Genomic DNA, 19,501 nt, shown 5'->3' with positions numbered 1-19,501 from the left:
GGTCTCGAAAGTTACTGGAGGTGAAAAGGCTACTTTTGCTTGGAGCATAGCCATTTTCTGTCTCTGACTTACCCTCTGTTACCCCTTCCTTTTCCTGATAAAAGTAATAATAGTCTAACCCAGTGAAATCCCGTTTTGATCTTTAAAAATATGCTAGAGGAAAACCAACACTAACAATCTCCAGAGTCCAGGAAACCAGACCTATAAAGGACACCAGGAAACTCTGGACCAGCTTTCCTGAAAAATATATAAATTCAAAGGCCAGGCACAATGGCTCATGCCTGTAATCCAAGCACTTTAGGAGGCCAAGGTGGGAGGATCGCTTGAGCCCAGGAGTGCGAAACCAGCCTGGGCAACATAGGGAGACCCTGTCTCTACAAAACATTTAAAAAATAGTGGGTGTGGTGGCACCTGCCTCTAGTCTCAGCTTCTTGTGAGGCTGAGGTGGGAGGGTCGCTTGAGCCTGGGAGGTAGGGGCTGCAGCAAGCCATAATCATACCACTGCACTTTAGCCTGGGTGACAGAGCAAGACCTGTCTTAAAAAAAATATATATTTTATGCATATATATATATATATTTATTTATTTATATATGTGTGTATATATACATACATATATATATTTACATATATATAGATCTATCTATCTATCTATCTATCTATCTATCTATCTATCTGTACATCCATTCATTTAATTCTCAAGGAAGATAAATTTGTTCCTGAATTTAACATCCAAAGGGCTTGACCATAGTCAAGAACAGAAAGTCTGGGGGCACCCCACAGTCAGAAAAGAAGGCAGATACATAAGTATCCCCGAGGAGAATTTGCAATTACAATTATCTCAGAAGTGGAAAAATAATATGAGATACTAAGACAGGATGCTAGGGATGTGCATTATATTGTTTCAAATGAGGACTTGAGTAGAACTTCTTTCATGAAGATTTTCTGAGGTTATTTAACGTTTGATTTAATTAGGTTTCTTTTTTTCTTGTTCTTGTAGAAAAACTTACTAAATTTCTCCTGTAATAGCCTTTAATGTGCTGCACTATATATTGCCTTATTAAAGCATGTGTTTCTCTTTATTACCATCTGGCCAGACATCTGGAATTGATTCCTAAATATGCAAGTCCAGACTACCCCCTTATCACTTTCACTGACAACTGCCCCATCTGCCTGAAAACAAACAAACAAACAAAACACAAAAAACAAAATTTTAGCTTTCTTCTAGGGGAACACTAAGCACTATCTCAGAATTTCATACAAGTAGAATCCCGTATATGATCTTTAATGAAACAGAAATATTCATCAATCAGTGTTTTATTAGTCTAACTTCCCAAAGCCAATTACAAGTATCTAAAATATAATCTAAATAATATCAAGAATTAACACAGATTTCTAAAACTACTCAAAAAGTTGACATGGAGCAATTTCTATGGTCCATAGTATTGCCCAGGTCCCACAAAACGAATTCACATAACACATTGCATGTTTGTATGTAATCTGTATCACACTGAATTTAGAAATCCTAGAGTACCTTTATAAGTAAGTTTCATATATATTTTTGGTCCTGTAACATCCTCATATACAACAGACTCAGAGAATTTAAATTTAGCAAGCTATAAAACAGAGACCTTGAGTGCAAATATTCAAACTTTTGCATATATTCAAACACCACATCCTTGTCCAATTTTTTTTTTTTTTTTTTTTTTGAGACAGAGTTTTTGCTCTTGTTACCCAGGCTGGAGTGCAATGGCCCGATCTTGGCTCACCGCAACCTCTGCCTCCTGGGTTCAGGCAATTCTCCTGCCTCAGCCTCCTGAGTAGCTGGGATTACAGGCACGTGCCACCATGCCCAGCTAATTTTTTGTATTTTTAGTAGAGATGAGGTTTCACCGTGTTGACCAGGATGGTCTCGATCTCTCGACCTCGTGATCCACCCGCCTCGGCCTCCCAAAGTGCTGGGATTACAGGCTTGAGCCACTGCTCCCGGCCCAATTTTTTATTCTGTGCTAAATGCATGATCATTCCAGAGATAAGCACAGTTTGATTCTTTTTTTCTTTTTCTTTTTCTTTTTTTGTGGGGGGACAGAGTCTCACTCTGTCACTGGGGGCTGGAGTACGTGGCGCAATCTCGGGTCACTGCAACCTCTGCCTCCTAGGTTAAAGCGATTCTCCTGCCTCAGCCTCCTGAATAGCGGGGATTACAGGCATGCACCACCACTCTCAGCTAATTTTTCTTATTTTTAGTTGAGACTGGGTTTTGCCATGTCTGCCTGTCTGGTCTCAGACTCCTGACCTCAGGTGATCTGCCTGCCTCAGCCTCCCAAAGTGCTGGGATTACAGGCATGAGCCACCACACCTGACCAGTTTGTTTCTTTTCTAGTTGCTTGGTAGATAGTACTCAATAAAGTCCCCACGCTGAAATCCAAACAGATCAATCAAGCACTGGGCTATTTGCTTCTGGATGGAGGCTTGGAATCTATTTTGAATCACCTGGTACTAATCAAGGGTGACCCCATCTCGTGATTACAGGGAATTAAACTGCTTCAGATTAGCTGTCTGGGGGCTGGTAATAGTAGAGGTTATTATTTTATATATGCAATAAGCGTATCTTTTCAAACAGGAAGCACCACTGCTAAAAGGTCCATAGTATGCTGCCCCAGGCCATTTTGCTGCCCCTATTGTGAAGGGTTAGTCGTTCCTACAACAGGCAGGAATTATCACAGGAAAAGAGCTCTGAGCTTGCGGAATCTGCCGTTTTATAGCCACACATAAGGAAGTCGTCTTTTTTTTTTTTTTTTTTTTTTTGAGATGGAGTTTCACTCTTGTTACCCAGGCTGGAGTGCAATGGCACGGTCTCGGCTCACCGCAACCTTCGCCTCCTGGGTTCAGGCAATTCTCTTGCCTCAGCCTCCTGAGTAGCTGGGATTACAGGCACGCGCCACCATGCCCAGCTCATTTTTTGTATTTTTAGTAGAGACGGGGTTTCACCATGTTGACCAGGATGGTCTCGATCTCTTGACCTCGTGATCCACCCGCCTCGGCCTCCCAAAGTGCTGGGATTACAGGCTTGAGCCACCGCGCCCGGCGGAAGTCGTCTTTTTGTCTCAAGGGAGACATCGTCTCATTTTTCAAAGTGGCTCACTACACACGCAACTTTGAGAAATGCCTAGGGCGTCGCCTTCTTGGCATATTCAGCAAGATGTGAAGGAGAGACCCATGGAGGGGCTGTCTCTCCCAACTGGGGGCATTTACCAGACGTTAGACCTTAATGAACCAGGCTTCCTCTCTTTGTTGCAGCTGGCTTCTGTCCGCTAAAGTCATCTACCACTTCAACAAAACTACTTCTGAAGCACATTGTTCAGTTGTTTAAAACTGAAATTGTCTAAAGACCGTTTCAATTTCATGTATATGGGGATTATGGATCATTCTGAAAATGGTGAAAATATAATTTGTGGCTTTTTAGACACTGCCCAAATATTCACATATTTGTATTTGGCTGATGTAATGTATTCATCCATCTTTTGAAGAGATTTCCAGAAAAAAAAGTTTTTTCTTAAATACTTTTACTAGTGGAAGTTTTATGTCTCAAGTACTCTTAGTTTTCCACTTGGGAAACATCTATTTCAAATAGAAAATCGTTTTGGAGAATATAACTTTGAACACCATTTTTTAAAACAGTAAGAATTAGCTCACGAAAAGACACACGGCTTCAAAGTTGTAGTTCTGTTTCAGAAGAAATGTCTGTGAAAACTAAGACTGAAGCTTCTATTTGTTAAAACGTACTTCCCCATAATTGAAAACTTCATGTTTCTTGTCTGTGATATTACTTACAAACACTCCTCTGCCCTCAACTGAGAGAATCAGATTAATGAAAATGAAAAACATTTCTTAGCTTGATTGTCACATCTTCCCAGACCTAAACTTTGGCTGAGACCCTCTTCTGTCTCTAAGGTTGCCACCTTCTGGATTAGTGGAGTGTCTAGGACAGCTTGGGACCTTCTCTCCATCACCTGTCATTACCATTACAAGTCTGTCTCATACATTGGGGAGTTATGCTTATTTATATATTTATTTATTGGTCTTTTTGTTTCTGTAGTTTCAGTCTCAGTTTTTCTTACAAGTTAGACAGCTAGCCGAGTCATTTCCCATTTCAATGCCCACTGAAGAACCTCTGAAACATTCACCAGTGGAAGCCACTTGAAAATGGTTAAGTCTGGCTCCCTTCCTTTTAGGCTGTAATTTGTTTCAATACCTTGTACCAGACTGTCCAGAGTCATGTAGCAGGTAGTATGCACACCCCATTGAAATAATTTCTCTCTCCTCTACAACATTTTTATGGTCTTATGCCAAATATGAGCCAGCTCTACCCCTCCTCCAGTTCCTTAAATTCTCTCATGTGCCTTTTAGACTCCACTATATTCGTATTATTCCTGCTTCTCATACTCGTTTGCATGTGTCACGATGGAATAGTGATGGTATTGATGGAAAAATACCACACAGTTTAAGAATATAAAATCTATTTAGCAGTCACGGTTGCAGAAATGTATCCACATGGAGACACTTAAACAGAACACAAGATGATAGAGCATATTCCCAGTAGAAGCTGTAAGATTTTCTGGCCTTTGAGAGCCCATTAGGTGACAAAGATAGCACCTGATCAAGATACGGGTTCCATTAGATCACCTTTGTCATTCTTGGGTGGGTGTGTTTACACACTCCTGTTAAGTCTTGATTGTTGTGGAGACTCTGGCTATATGCCTGCCTGCTAGCCAGGTACAATTACCAGGTGCAATTCCTAAGCCATAACTGAATGTTTATTGTCAGTGTGAATCAAAGATCAGTTTCCCATCCTTCAGCAGCACTAGTCTCTAGGCCTTCCTGAAGTCTGTTTTTTTTTTTTTTTTTAATTGAGACAGAGTCTTACTGTTGCCCAGGCTGGTGTGCTGTGACTCGATCTCACCTCACTGCAACCTCCACCTCCCATGTTCAAGCGATTCTCGTGCCTCAGCCTCCCGAGTAGCTGGGATTACAGGCACGCACCACCATGCCCAGCTAATTTTTGTATTTTTAGTAGAGCTGGGGTTTCACCATGTTGGCCAGGCTGGTTTCAAACTCCTAGCTTCAAGCAATCTCCCTGCCTTGGCCTCCCAAAGGGCTGGTATTACAGGAGTGAGCCACCATGCCCAGCCCTGAAGTCTGTTCCTCAGAGAGCAAGAGACAGAATTTATGTCTCTGGCAATCGAAGAAACTGTCTACTTTCTTGGGGTTCTGAGTGTTGTCTGGCTAATTCTTCAGTCTGGGGAAGGGATGAAGACATTTGGGATATTTTTGATGTTTACAGATGTTTTACTTCTTCTTAGCATCATGGCACGGAAGAACATTTATGTTTTTCTACTTAAGAAGTAATCATAGGGCCGGGCACGGTGGCTCACACCTGTAATCCCAGCACTTTGGGAGGCCGAGACAGGTGGATCACGAGGTCAACAGATCGAGACCATCCTGGTCAATGTGGTGAAACCCTGTCTCTACTAAAAATACAAAAAAAGTAGTTGGGCATGGTGGCGCGTGCCTGTAATCCCAGCTACTCAGGAGGCTGAGGCAGGAGAATTGCCTGAACCCAGGAGGCGGAGGTTGCAGTGAGCCGAGATCACGCCATTGCACTCCAGCCTGGGTAACAAGAGTGGAACTCTGTCTCAAAAAAAAAAAAAAAAAGTAGTAATCATAAGTGAAAATATTTACAAATGAAATAATACAACGTCTAGTATTTGCTTCAAAATAAGCCAGTGTAGGGGAATTGAGGGGAAGTATAGAGGAAACAAGATTGACCATGCCATGTATTGAGTAGGTGATTTTTACATTGGGGTTTTAATAGTACTATTCTCTTCATGTGTTTATGTGTAAAATTTTTCATAATCAAAAGATGTTTAAAAAGATAGCGTGCTTTGTTTTTTTTCTGATCATGCTTACTGCCGTTTTAAGTCTGTTGATCTTCCCAAAGAAACTGCCTTTGTTGTGTTGATTTTCTCTATTATTAAATACTTTCTGTTTTCTATATCCTTAATTTCTGAACTTTTATTATTTCCTTTCTTCTGCTTAGTTGGGATTTAATTTGCTCTTCTTTTTCTATTTTTTTAAGGTAGAAGTTTAAGTCCTTCATTTTAAACCTTTCTGCTCTTATATAAGCATTTTAAAAGTATAAATTTTTCTCTAAGTTCTACTTTAGCTGCATCTCACACATTTTATTATATCATGTTTTCTCTCGTGATCTTTTTGCCCATGAGTTATTAAAAGTGTGTTATTTAGTTTCCAAATGTTTAGTGATTTTTCTATACATCTTTCTGTTAATGATTCCCAAATTTAACTACAGAACTTATGTTGTATGATTTGAATCCTTTTGAGTTTATTCAGGCTTGTTTTATGGCCCGAAATACGATGTTCTTGGAACAAGTTTCTCATGCACTTTATTATGTATTCTGCTATTGTTGGTAGCGTGTACTTCACATGCCATTGGGTCAAGTTGGTTGACAGGGTTATTTAAGTCCCCTATATACTTACTGATTTTTTACCTACTTTTTCTATTAATTATTGAGAAAGAGATGGTGAAATTTCCAAGTATAATTATGGATTTTTCTGTTTCCTCTTACAGTTCTGTCTGGTTTTGCTTCACATATTTCGAAGCTCTATTATTAGGTATATAAATGTTTAGGATTGATATGTTCTCTTGATGAATTGACCTCTTCATCATTATGAAATGAACCTCATTATTCCTGGTAATATTCCTTGCTCTGAAATACACTATGCTTAATATTAATGTAGCCACTTCAACTTTTTTAAAATTAGTGTTTGCATAATCTATCTTTTCTCATCATTTTACTTTCAGCCTATCTGTGTCTTTATATTAAAATGAGTTTCTTGTTGGAAACTTGTATTGGGGTATTTATTTTTTATGCAATCTGACAATCTTTTTTTAAAATTGGAGTTATTTAAACCATTTACACTTAAAGTGATTATTGATATGGCTAGGTTTAAATATACTGTCTTGCTACTTGGTTTTTTTTTTTGTACTTTTTAGAAAAAAATTATTGAGATAGAATTCATCCTTTTAAAGTCTATAACTCAGTGGTTTGTTAGTATATTCAGAGTAATACTACCATCACCACTGTCTAATTTCAGAACATTTTCATCACCCCAGAAAGAAACCCATAATTATTAGTAGTCACCACCCTCATACTTCTCATCCCACTACCCTCTGGCAATCTACCTTCTGTCTCTATGGACTTTGCCTATTTTATGTATCTCATATAAATGGAATCACATAATATATAATATAACAATACGCTGCATAGTAATATTTTGGCCAATGATAGACCATATCACAGATATGATAGTGGTCCCATAAGATTAAAATACTATATTTTAATTGTATCTTTTCTATGTTTAGATACACAAATACTTGCCATTGTATTATAGTTGCTTATAATATTCAGTACAGTAAAATGCTGTATAGGTTTATAGTCTAGGAGTATTAGACTGTACCATATAGCACAAGTATGTAGCAGGCTATGCCATCTAGGTTTGTATAAGTATATTCTACCATGTCTGCATGATGACAAAATCACCTAACAACACTCTTAAAACATATCACCATTGTTAAGTAATGTGCCTTTGTATTTACAATGTATATTGCTTCTCAGCCTTTTGGTTAAGATCAAGTGTAGTACCTGTTCTTACCAGTTTCATAGTGTAAAACGTGGTCTTTTGTGTGTGGCTTCTTTCACTTAGCGTAATGTTTTTAAAGTCAGTCCATGTTGTTTGCTGTTTGATTTCTGTTGTCCCATCTGTTCTTTTTTCCAGTTTCCCTCTTTTACTGACTTCATATTAGTTATTTTTTTTTTAAGATTCCATTTTATCTCTTATCAGCTATACCTCCTTGATGTTTTTCTTTTAATAAAAAGCATTAGGGCTTAGCATAAGCACCTCTAACTTATCATAGTTTGCCTTCAAGTGATATTATACCACTTGATGTATAATGTAAAAACCTACAGTATACTTCCATTTTTACTATCCTGGCCTTTGTACTTTTATTGTCTTTTTTTGCTATATTGTTTTATTATGTAATTGTATATTTTATTATATAATATTATATGCATTTTTTTTTTAGGTTATAAACTCTGTAATACATTGTCATTGCTTTTGATTAAACATTCAATAATCCTTTAAAGAGATTTTTTAAATAAGAAAAAGGTCTTTTTTACATACATATTTATTATTTCTTGTACTCTTCATTCTGCCATATAGATTGAAATTTCCACCTGCTATAATTTCTCTTTTCCCTAAAGGACTCTGTTTAGCATTTCTTATAGTAATGGTCTACTGGTGATGAATTTTCTCATATCAAAGTTTTTGTTTTGCTTTTATTTTTGAAAGATTTTTGCCGGCTAGAGAATTCTAGGTTGACAGGCTGGTTGGCTTTCATTCTTACTTTCCCTTTTTTTCCCTTCCTTCCTCTCTTTTTTTCTTCCCCCCTTCATTTTTTCTCTTTTAGTACTTTAGTGATGTTGCTTTCTTCTCTTCTGGCTTGCATTGTTTCTCATGAGAAATCTACTGGCATTCTTTGTCCTTCTCTACATAAGGCCATAAGTCTTGTCACTGGCTGCCTCTATAATTTTATTTTTATCTTGGTTTTAAACAGTTTTATTATGATGTGCATTGGTATGGTTTTCATCATGTTTCTTTTGCCTGGATTTGGTTACGCTTCTTGGATGTGTGGGTTCATAGTTTTCATTTAATTTGGAGAATTTTCTCTTATTTCTTTACAATTTCTCACCATCCCTTCTCCTTCTCTTCAAATTCTGGGACTCCAGTTACACTTATATTAGACCTCTTTATATTATCCTGCAACTCACTGATGCTCTGTTCACTTTTTTCATTCTTTTTTCTTCCCGTGTTTCACTTCGGGTTATTTATTTTGCAACATCTTATGTGCTATGAATTATAATCCAGTGTATTTGTCCATTTTAGAGGTGGCGTTTGTCCTTTTTAGAAGCTAAACTTGGGTTTCTTTCCTTTTTTTTTTTTTTTTCCTATTTAAAAGGCAAGGTCTTGCTAGGCTGGTCTTGAACTTATGGAGTCAAGAGATTCTTCCACCTTAGCCTCTCAAATAGCTGGGACTACAGACACATACCACTGTGCCATGGAGGTTTCTTTTTCATATCTTCTTTGTTTGTTCTTATACTCATGCCTTCCTCTACCTTATTGAGCCTATGCAGCATATTTATCATCAAAGTTTTAATGTCTTTGTCTACTAATTCTATCATCTATGTCATCTCTGGGTCTGTTTCTATTGATCAGTTTTTATCCTTTTTATTAGTTGCATTTTCCTGCTTCTTTTCATGCTTGTTTTTTTTTTTTAATTGGATTTCAGATATTGTGAATTTTATATTGTTGGGTACTAGAGTATTTTGTATTCTTTTAAGTATTTTAGGACTTTGTTCTGGGACACAGTTAAGTTATTTGGAAACAATTTTATCCTCTTGAGGCTAGGCTTTGTAAAGTGGGACCAGAGTGCGTTTATTTAGGGCTAATTATTCCTGAAGCAATACTCTTCTGAGAATTCCATCTGATACCCTATGTTTTAGCAGGACTTTTTACTCTGACTAGAGGGAACATGGACTACTCTTGAACATTTATGAACTCCAGGGGTATGCTTTGTGATTTCAGTGGGCCTCTCCCACCTTCCCATTTCAAGTAGTTGCTTCTTATGCATACACAAATTAGTATTCAGCTAAAGACTCAGGGAGCCCTCTGCAGATCGCTGGACCTCTGTCTCTATATCTTAATTTCCAGTATTATATCTTGCAAATTCTAGCTGCACTGGCCTCCCTAAATGCTGAATTCCATTTTCTCAACTTCCCAAATGCTGAGCTGTTTGTGTTCCTACTCCTGAAGTCTGGAAACGCACGAGGTGGTAAGTTGAGGCTCAACTAATTTGTTTCCCTTCCCTGGGGATCACTGTACTGTGCTTTTTGTTATGCAATGTCTGCAAACCATTGTTTCATATATTTTAGATTGTTTCTAGTTGTTTAAGGAAGATATGTAACCCTGGGCCCTGTTATTCCATCATGGCCAGAGTGGAAGTGTCTAAACCATTATTCTGAACAATTGGTAAATAAAAGGAAAGAATCAAGTGTTTTTTCTACCTGCTTTAAAATAACAGATTCTTAGTATAACAAAATAGTTGATGAGGGGAAGCTTCTCTTTATGGAAGTTTTCTAGGTTGCAATTGAAAAAATGTTGAGAGAATTTGAGTAAAATTAGAATATCCACCATTTTATAAAACCCTCATAATTTAATGGATCTAGTTAATGATCATAAATTTGATAATAATTGCTATAAAATGAAACCTGAATTTTATCCATTTACTGGAAATATAGGGGCAATGGAATATGTTCAACAACATCACAGGAATACATTCATCAAAATGTAGACTGTAGATTTTTTAAATGACATAAATCAATTGCTTCTTCAATAAATACATAAGAAAAAGAGAGAGAGATGGATAGGGAAACTTTAAAGAGACAGAGACATAGAAACATATCAATTACAATGTGTGGGCCTTATGTGGATCCTGAATCACACAAACTATGATAACGAAAACAAAGACAAAACAAACAAAAAAAACTACAGGACAATAAAAAATACAAACACTACTGGATGTTTCACGACACTGAGGAATTACTGTTAACTTTGTTAGGTGTGATAGAATATTATACTTATTTTTAAGATTTGTTTCTATAGCTTTATCAAGATGCAATTCACATGCCATACAATTTATCTATTTAAAAGTGTACAATTCATTCAATGATGGTGACTACTTAAAAAAGTATGTAATTAAACGATTTTTCATATGTTTGCAGAATCACGTAAACATTACCACAATCAATTTTAGAACACATTTTTACCCCAGAAAAAAACCCTGTGTGCTTTAGCTCTCATCCTCTACAATGTTCATCCTCTGTCTGCTACCCGCAAGCCCTCATTGGTCAGGCAACCACTAATCTACTTTTAGTCTCTATAGATTTGCCTGTAATGATATTTAATATAAATGGAATCATACAAAATGAGGTCCTTGATCATTGCCTTATTTCACTTCACATAATGTTTTCAAGGTTTATCCGAATTGCAGCATGTATCAGCACTATATTCTTTTTAATTGCTAAATAATATTTTATTATATAGATAAATACCTTTTATTTATCTACCCATCGGTCAGTGGACATAGGGTTGTTTCTGCTTTTTGGCTATTGTGAATAATACTGCTATGAACATTCATATACGGGTTTTGTGTGGATTTATATTTTAATTTCTCTTGTGTATACCTAGAAGTTGAATTGCTAGGTTGTGTGGTAATTGTTTTTTAAAATTTTTTCTTAGATACAAGGTCACCTGAGGTAGAGTACAGTGGCATGATGATAGCTCACTGTAGCCTCAAACTCTTGAGCTCAAGGGATCCTCCTCCCTCAACCTCCCAAATAGCTGGAACTAAAGGCATGTACCACCATGCCTGGCTCATTTTAATTTTTTGTAGTGATAGGATCTCACTGTGTTGCTCAGGCTGGTCTCAAACTCCTGGCCTCAACTGATCCTTCTGCCTCAGCCTCCTAAGTTGTTGGATTACAGGCATGAGCCACCTTGCCTGGCCAATAATTTTATGTTTAGCCTTTCCTTTAAAAATACATTTGTATTGGTTTTGTTTGTTTGTTTGTTTGTTTGTTGAGACAGAGTCTCACTCTGTCACCCAGGCTGGAGTGCAGTGGTGCAATCATGGCTCCCTGCATCCTCAAACTCCTGGGCTTAATGAGTCCTCCCATGTCAGCCTCCCAAGTAGCTAGGACTACAGGAGTGTATACCATCCCTGGCTAATTTAAAATAAAATTTTTCTTGTTAGGATGGGATTTTACTATGTCGCCTGGCCTTGAACTCCTGGCCTCAAGCAATCCTCTCACCTGAGCCTCCCAAAGTGCTGAGATTACAGGCATGAGCCACCATAGCCACCCATCTCTGGGCTTTTAAATGGTGCTTTTTATTAGGTAAAGGACATTTGCTTCTATTTGTAGTTTGTTGAGTGTTTTTTATTATGAAGGAGTGTCGTATTTTGTCAAATACATTTTCCGTGTCATCTATTTTGAGAAGATCATGTGGGGTTTTTTTGTCCATTATTTTATTGATACACTGTATTTCATTAGTAATTTTCAGATTTTCTTTTTTTTTTTTTTTTTTCAATTGAGAGCAGGTACTGTTTATTAACTGACCAGCTTAGAAAAATAATCATGGGAGACACCTTAGTTCATTCTTCTAATAAGCCTGTTGATCTGATCCTCCCTGTTGCCTGCATCTCCACCTTCTACAAAATGGGTGGTCTTTTTCTTCATTCCGCCCCGTGGAGAAGATAATTTAAAGGGCCACAGGAAGTTATTTGCTTCTTTGAAGCGTTTTCCAACAATATAGATCTCATGAATCAAATCCTCCATGCAGATGATGCCGTATTTTCCAAGAGATCGAGCAATCAGAGCATTATCTGTCAAAGCAATTCGCTTCTTTTTGATTTTGCCATAACCACGTTTGTAGATTAGTTCATTTACTGACTTCAGATTTGGGTACCCCCATGCAATATATGGCTCTACAATCCTCAGCATGTTAATTGAAGCCTTGTTGAGCTTCACAAAGGTTCCATTGAAGATTTGAGGAAGGCGAAGAAGCTGCAACACCTTTAGGACCTTTGGGCTCACACCATTGATACCTCTGATCCTGATGACAAACGCCAGTTTGGGTTCTGCAGGTACATAGAAGTTGCCAGCTTTCCTTGTCATCCTTGCCATTCGAACATCTGCCTATATTCCTTGTGATAATGCTTCGCTTTTCATAGATAAGCTTCCTCCTTGCCTTTCGAAGCATCTTTTGGGTAAACTTGTTTCTCAGGCGCTTGATCTTCAGCTCTGCGAAATTCCTTCGCTTTTTCTTAAGGGTTTCCGGCACAGCAGGAACCTTCTTCTTCTTCTCTTCTACACCCTCCATGGTTCCAGCCGGAAAAAGAGGAAGTCCCAGTAATTTTCAGATTTTCTATCAATCTTGCATTTCAGGGATACATACTTCTTGGCCATGGAATATTATTATTTTTATATATTGTTGGATTTAGCTTGCTAATATTTTGATGAAGATTTTTATGTTTATATTCATAAGAGACATTGGTCATCAGTTTTTGTTTCTGGTGATACTTTTGTCTGGTTTTGCTATCAGGATCATACTGACCTCATGCAATGAGTTTGGAAGTGTTCCCTCATCTTCTATTTACATTTTCTTTTTCTTCTTCAGTTAGTTTTAGTAGTTTGTAACTTTCTAGGAATTTGTTCATTTCCTCTAGGTTATCTAATTCATTGGTATACAGCTATTCAGAGTATTCCCTTATAATCCTTTTTATTTATATAAGGTTTGTAGTCATGTCCTCTCTTTCATTCCCAATTTTAGTAAGTAATTTTAGTGTTCTTTCCTTTTTGTTCCTTTTATTTACTTATTTCTAGTCTTCTCCATATCCACTTAAGTGTTCTTTCCATTTAGCTAAAGTATTGTTAATTTTATTGACCTTTTCATTTTTTTTCATTTTTTTTTTTAATTTTAGGAGGTGATCCGATTGCAATTTTTACTGACCTTTTCAAAGAACCACCACAGAGCCCTTTTCCCTCTCAGGTGCTTTTGAACCCAGAAACATTACCGTTACGAATCATCTACTTATCAAAAACGTATAGCAACATACAATGCTTCAATTTGAATTTGAGACATTTCAGTTACAATACTTTGTACTTCTCATAGAAATAAATAGTTCTTCACTAAGAAAATAACAAAAATACAATGAAAAATTTATTGAGAAAAATTAAAATGTTATACCAAAAAAGTCAGGTTTAGCCCTAGCTACATGAGAGTCTGAGACAGGAGGATTTCTTGAGCACAAAAGTTTGAGACTAGCCTTGGCAACATAATGAGAATTTGTCTCAGAAATATAAAAAAACCAGAAAACATTTGATGTAAAAGAAAGCAGTAAAGGAAGAATACAGGAGGGGAAATGAACAGGAAACATAAGAAAACAAAAAGTAAAAAGCAGTCCTTCAGGGAACGTTATAAACATAAATGACTACATTAAAAAATAAGAAAACTATCAAACCAGCAATCTAATTTCCTACCATAAGACTATGAACAAAGAAGATAAAGACAAGTGAAAGGATAGAGAAATACAGATTAGCAGAAATTAATGAAATAGAGAACAGAAAAAAATGCAACAACAATAATTGAAGAATTCAATATCAAACTACACACAAACGTTCCATGTACACTTAAGAATAATGTGTATTCTGCTGTTGTTGGGTAGTTTATATAGATGTCTGTTAGGTCTAGTTTGTGTGTAGTGTAGTTCAAATCTTATGTTACCTGTTGATCTTTTCCCAAGTCATTCTATTGATTATTGAAAGTTTGATATTGAATTCTTCAATTATTGTTGTTGCATTGTCTATTTCTTTCTTTAATTATGTCAGATTTAGCTTCCTGTATTTTCGGTTCTGTTATTAGGTGCATGTATGTTCTTAATTGTTATATCTTCCTGATAGAATGACTCTTTTATGATTATATAATGTCCCTTTTAACCTCTAATTACATTTTTCAAAAAAACCATTTTGTCTGATATTAATATCGCTTGCTGTTTGCATGATATATCTTTTTTTTAAGATTATCTGAATCTAAAGTCTGTCTTGTGTGGACAGCATATTGTTGGGTCTTTTTTATCCAGTCTGACAGTCTCTGCCTTTTGATTAAATTGTTTCATTCACTTGCAAATTAGAATATTATTGATGGAATTAAATTTACATTTACTTTTTACTTTTTGTTTTCTTTATGTTTCCTGTTCATTTCCCCTCCTGTATTCTTCCTTTACTGCTTTCTTTTACATCAAATGTTTTCTATTTTTTAATTTTTCTGAGACAAATTCTCACTATGTTGCCAAGGCTAGTCTCAAACTTTTGTGCTCAAGAAATCCTCCTGTCTCAGACTCTCATGTAGCTGGGGCTAAATCTGACTTTTTTGGCATAATATTTTAATTTTTCTCAATTTTTTCATTGTATTTTTGTTATTTTCTTAGTGAAGAACTATTTATTTCTATGAGAAGTACAAAGTATTGTAACTGAAATGTCTCAAATTCAAATTGAAGCATTGTATGCTGCTATATGTTTTTGATAAGTAGATGATTCGTAATGGTAATGATTCTGGGTTCAAAAACACCTGAGAGGGGAAAGGGCTCTGTGGTGGGGAAATATAGCTGGCTCTCAAAAGTAGATGGACAGTAGTACGTTTGTCATAAGAACTCCTATTGATATTTTATGAATGTTACACACTTATAGCTGTATATTATAAACAACAAACAACTTTTTGTTTTGTATTTTATAGGACGATGCAGTAGGCTGTTTTGTTGTTGTTGTTTTTTGTTTGTTTTCGAGATAGGGTCTGGCTCAGCGGTACCCCAGGCTGGAGTGCAGTGGTGCCATCTCAGCTCATTGCAGCCTCTGCCTCCTAGACCCAAGCCATTTTCCCACCTCAACCTGCGTAGCTGGGACTTACAGGCATATGCCACCATGCCTGGCTAATTTTTGTTTTTGTTTTGGCAGAGATGGGTTTTTACCTTATTGCCCAGGCCAGCCTCAAATTCTTGGCCTCAAGGAATCCACCTGCCTCAGTCTCCCAAAGTGCTGGGATTATGGGTGTGAGCCACGGCAAGCCCAGCCCAAGTAGACTGTTTTCAAAAAAATTTTATGTCTAGTAAAAATCACAAAAGTCTGGGTACAGTGGCTCGTGCCTATACTTCCAGCTCTTTGAGAGGCTGAGATGGGTGGATTGCTTGAGCCCAGGAATTTGAGACCAACCTGGGCAAACATGTAGAGACCTCATGTCTACAAAGGTGAAAAAGTCTAACTAGGCTTGGTGATGTGTGCCTGTGGTCCCAGATGCTTGAGAGGCTGAGGTGGGAGAATTGCTTGAACCCAGGAGGTCAAGGATGCTGTGAGCTGGGATTGTACCACTGCACTGTAGCCTGGGGGATAGAGTGAGACCTTGTCTCAGAAAACAAACAAGCCACCCCCAAATCACAAAATTGTACATTTGATTTAAGTTAGATTTCCATCTAAATCTTTATTAATCTTGCATTAACTCAAAGACTATTGAATTAGAAATTAATTTCACTATTTGAACTAGCACCTACAAAGTGGTACAGCAACAAAAGAAGTCCATCTAGTATAGATTTCAGTATCAGGTTCACCAGTCAGTTTAGCATGCCTTTTATTTCCTGTACCTTTATTGAACAGTGTTTGTTTTCCAGAAGGAGAACCAGAATATAGCTGCCTCACTGTATCCAGCTAAACACATTGATAAAATATCCTATTGTATGGCCATAGTAATCTAGTAATGTGTAAATAATATTGTGTGTGTGTGTGTGTGTGTGTGTGTGTGTGTATAACATGTATATTAGTAGATAATATGTATTCTTATACCTATAAAAATACAGAAGAGGGTTTTTAGATTTCCTTAGAATTTTCATTGCCTTGTTATTTCATCTCCAAATAGATAACATTTATAACTGAAGATCAATCTGCTGCATAGGAAAAGCTGACCTGGCAAAACCCCTAGGTCTTTAGTTATTTGCTATATTTTTAGCTATTAAAATTCCCTGGCCATGGCCAGGTGTGTGGCTCACACCTGTAATCCCAGCAGTTTGGGAGGCTGAGGCCAGTGGATCACTTGAAGTCATGTGTTTAAGACAGCGTGGCCAACATGGTGAAATCCCATCTCTGCTACAAATACAAAAATTAGCCAGTATGGTGGTGCATGCCTGCAATCTCAGTTACTCAGAAGGTGGAGGCAGGAGAATCTCCTGAACCTGCAAGGTGGAGGTTAAAATGAGCCAAGATCACGCCACTGCACTCCAGCCTGGGTGACAGAGTGAGACTCTGTCTCAAAAAAAAAAAAAAGAAAAAAGAAAAAAATCCCTGGCCTGTGGTCTCTCTTTCCCAGGTGGGTATGACCATCTTTTTCTCCTGAAGAGCAGTTAGAGCTTTTTACTTTCCAATTTCTTCTCCATCTTTTTTTTAATCCTCAATCATTACAGCCTTTCTGAAATTCCATTTTAAAAAGGAGTATTTTTATGTCTACCAAGTTGCAATTCTAGATGTTATTCCACTGAGTTATTTGGGGAAAAATACAATATATAGATTTGATAGAAATTTTATATAGGAGTTTGTGGCTGAGAAGAGGGGGTAAAGGTCTGGAATTGGAGAGCTAAAGGTGCCAGATACCACTTTCTGCATAATGTACAGGTCAAGATTAATGGAATCAGGTAAGTTACTCTCCAGGTGATTGAGAAGGGTGGGAAATTTAGAGACTGAAAGGGATCTCTTAACAGTCAGTTAAGCCTTAGAGTGATTGAGAAGATAAATACTCAGACAAAATCCACTCTAACAACTGATTTCGTTATGTAAAACAAACCTACAGGATTTGAAATGCAACCAAGTCTGTTTTATATTAAGGCAAGTATAAACCAACTTAATTTTAGACCTGCCTCCAGCCCCAGATTATGTTTGGTATGAGGACAAAGAGCTGTACAGCATGAATGCACAGGCAATCAGTAGAGTGAGAAGGCTCACTGCCAGGGAAGTTTGGCAAAGAACTCTAAGAGGAAGGGGAAATTTCTGCGTCGAATCAACTTTGGCTCTCTGGAATAGAGAACATGGAGAGAGAGGGACTAAGGAAAGCCAACCCTTTTCTACTTGTTGATACCTTAACAAGCTGTTGATTTTTGAAAAGGGATAAAGAAGCAAAGTGTGGGTAGCATTTTGTTCCCTTGAGTCAATCCTAATGAAGTAGGAGGTTCTTGAAGAAATTAATTTCCATTTAAATTCATGCGTGACCCTCTTCCAGAAACCCCAAGTGTTTTGGAATTTTTGTTGAGAATTTCAAATGATCCAGCAATAATAAGGTCTTTTTTGACATGTTCTGTTTCTTTGAGTCTAAGTTTTACGTTGAATGCCCGATTTTAGCTGTATAAATTTTCTCAAAATGGAAATGACTTGATTACTTTCCTCTCTGTTTACTAATTTAATATGGAAAAATAAATCATGATTCTCATACTCCCAAAGCACTCAGGCTTTTCATCCAGGGTACTGTACTCAGAGGATTCCTGTAGGAGTTGATGCCAAATTTCCTGGCAACTGAACAGTAGTCGATTCCAGGGTTTTTCTGACTTAAAGACACAGTGGTACTGCTCAACAGAAAACAGAAACCTGCCCCTCTGCTGCAGTTTCTGAGTTTAACAAAAGGTGACAGAAGCAATGAAATAGATGGGGTTTATCAGGGCATTGCACAACAAAAGAAAAAAGAGCCCATCTTCTGTTGAGTTTTGCTTCTCAGCCCTATCTCCCAACCCCCTCCCCTGGGAAAAAAACAAACAAACAAACAAACAAACAAAAAAAAAACCCCAGCACTTGAAAAGAGTGACTCTGCTTCTTTATCAGAAATGACTTGAATTTCTTTACTGTGATCAACTTTTGATTATCTGTGGGTAGATTTTCTTTTTTGCATTATTTGCACAAAGGCCTGCTTTATAGTAGCATCCCACTGATGGGGCAATTACTCCAAATCAAGCTGTTTCACAGGAATTAAAGGAAGTCACTTAAATTCTTTATCCTTACTCAGTGTCTGTCTCTCCTTAGGAGAAGAAAGGGGAGATGATTTATAGCAACCGAACCTAATTTATTTCCTCCTATCACTTTGATGCTACCCAGGTCACTATTCCTCAAGATACTGTTCTTTGCGGTGAAAATGGAGCTATACAAAGCTGAACAGGATATTTTCTTCTATGCTCTATGACGTTAAGTTCTTATAGCCCCAGAAGAAAACTCTGAATTTAGCTCCTTATTTACATTGAAAAAAAAATCATGTTAAATTCAGTGCTGTCTTCATGCTGTGGCCTTTCCATACAACTACTGTTGCCTACCAGATGTCTCTACTTCCTCAAATTTTACTGGTTAGGCTGGAAAATCTTTCAATTATGTTCACAATTTAAGTTTAATTTTAATCGCTGTTTGTATTTTTATATAATATATATCCTTGCATATTTTTGGTACATTTGTTTTTCATATAGGCTTGCTGTTGACCTTAGGTCTTATGTCCCAAATACTAGGGTTTTTAAAAACGGGATGATTCTGGTCCTTCTTTAGAGCTTCATAAGCATGGCTTGTTTCTGAGTAGAGATTTTTAGTGTAAGGTAATGTTACTATCTTTTTAAATGGTTTCACTACAGAACTAACAAGAGGGCCCTGGAGACATAGAGTCATTGCTGCTGCTGCTGCTAAAGTTTTTACAATAAAGTTGTGCTTTTAAAATTTCTTCCTTTAAAAAAATCAAGATATCTTG

At 37.1% G+C, this 19,501-nt stretch overlaps 1 protein-coding gene and 2 pseudogenes across 6 annotated transcripts in view; 2 read left to right on the top strand and 1 right to left on the bottom strand.

The window, feature by feature from the left end:
- Window positions 1–19,501, top strand: part of AFG1L (AFG1 like ATPase) — a 263,443-nt gene that overhangs the window by 176,668 nt on the left and 67,274 nt on the right. The window lies entirely within an intron of this gene.
- Window positions 7,684–7,808, top strand: LOC120363535 (U2 spliceosomal RNA; annotated as a pseudogene).
- LOC120363223 (large ribosomal subunit protein uL30 pseudogene) lies at window positions 12,284–13,088 on the bottom strand (annotated as a pseudogene).

This window comes from Saimiri boliviensis, chromosome 4 (assembly GCF_048565385.1).
Source record: "Saimiri boliviensis isolate mSaiBol1 chromosome 4, mSaiBol1.pri, whole genome shotgun sequence".
Taxonomy (NCBI): Eukaryota; Metazoa; Chordata; class Mammalia; order Primates; family Cebidae; genus Saimiri; species Saimiri boliviensis.
Note: the sequence above shows the minus strand (reverse complement) of the source record. Positions and strands in the feature narration are given on the sequence as shown.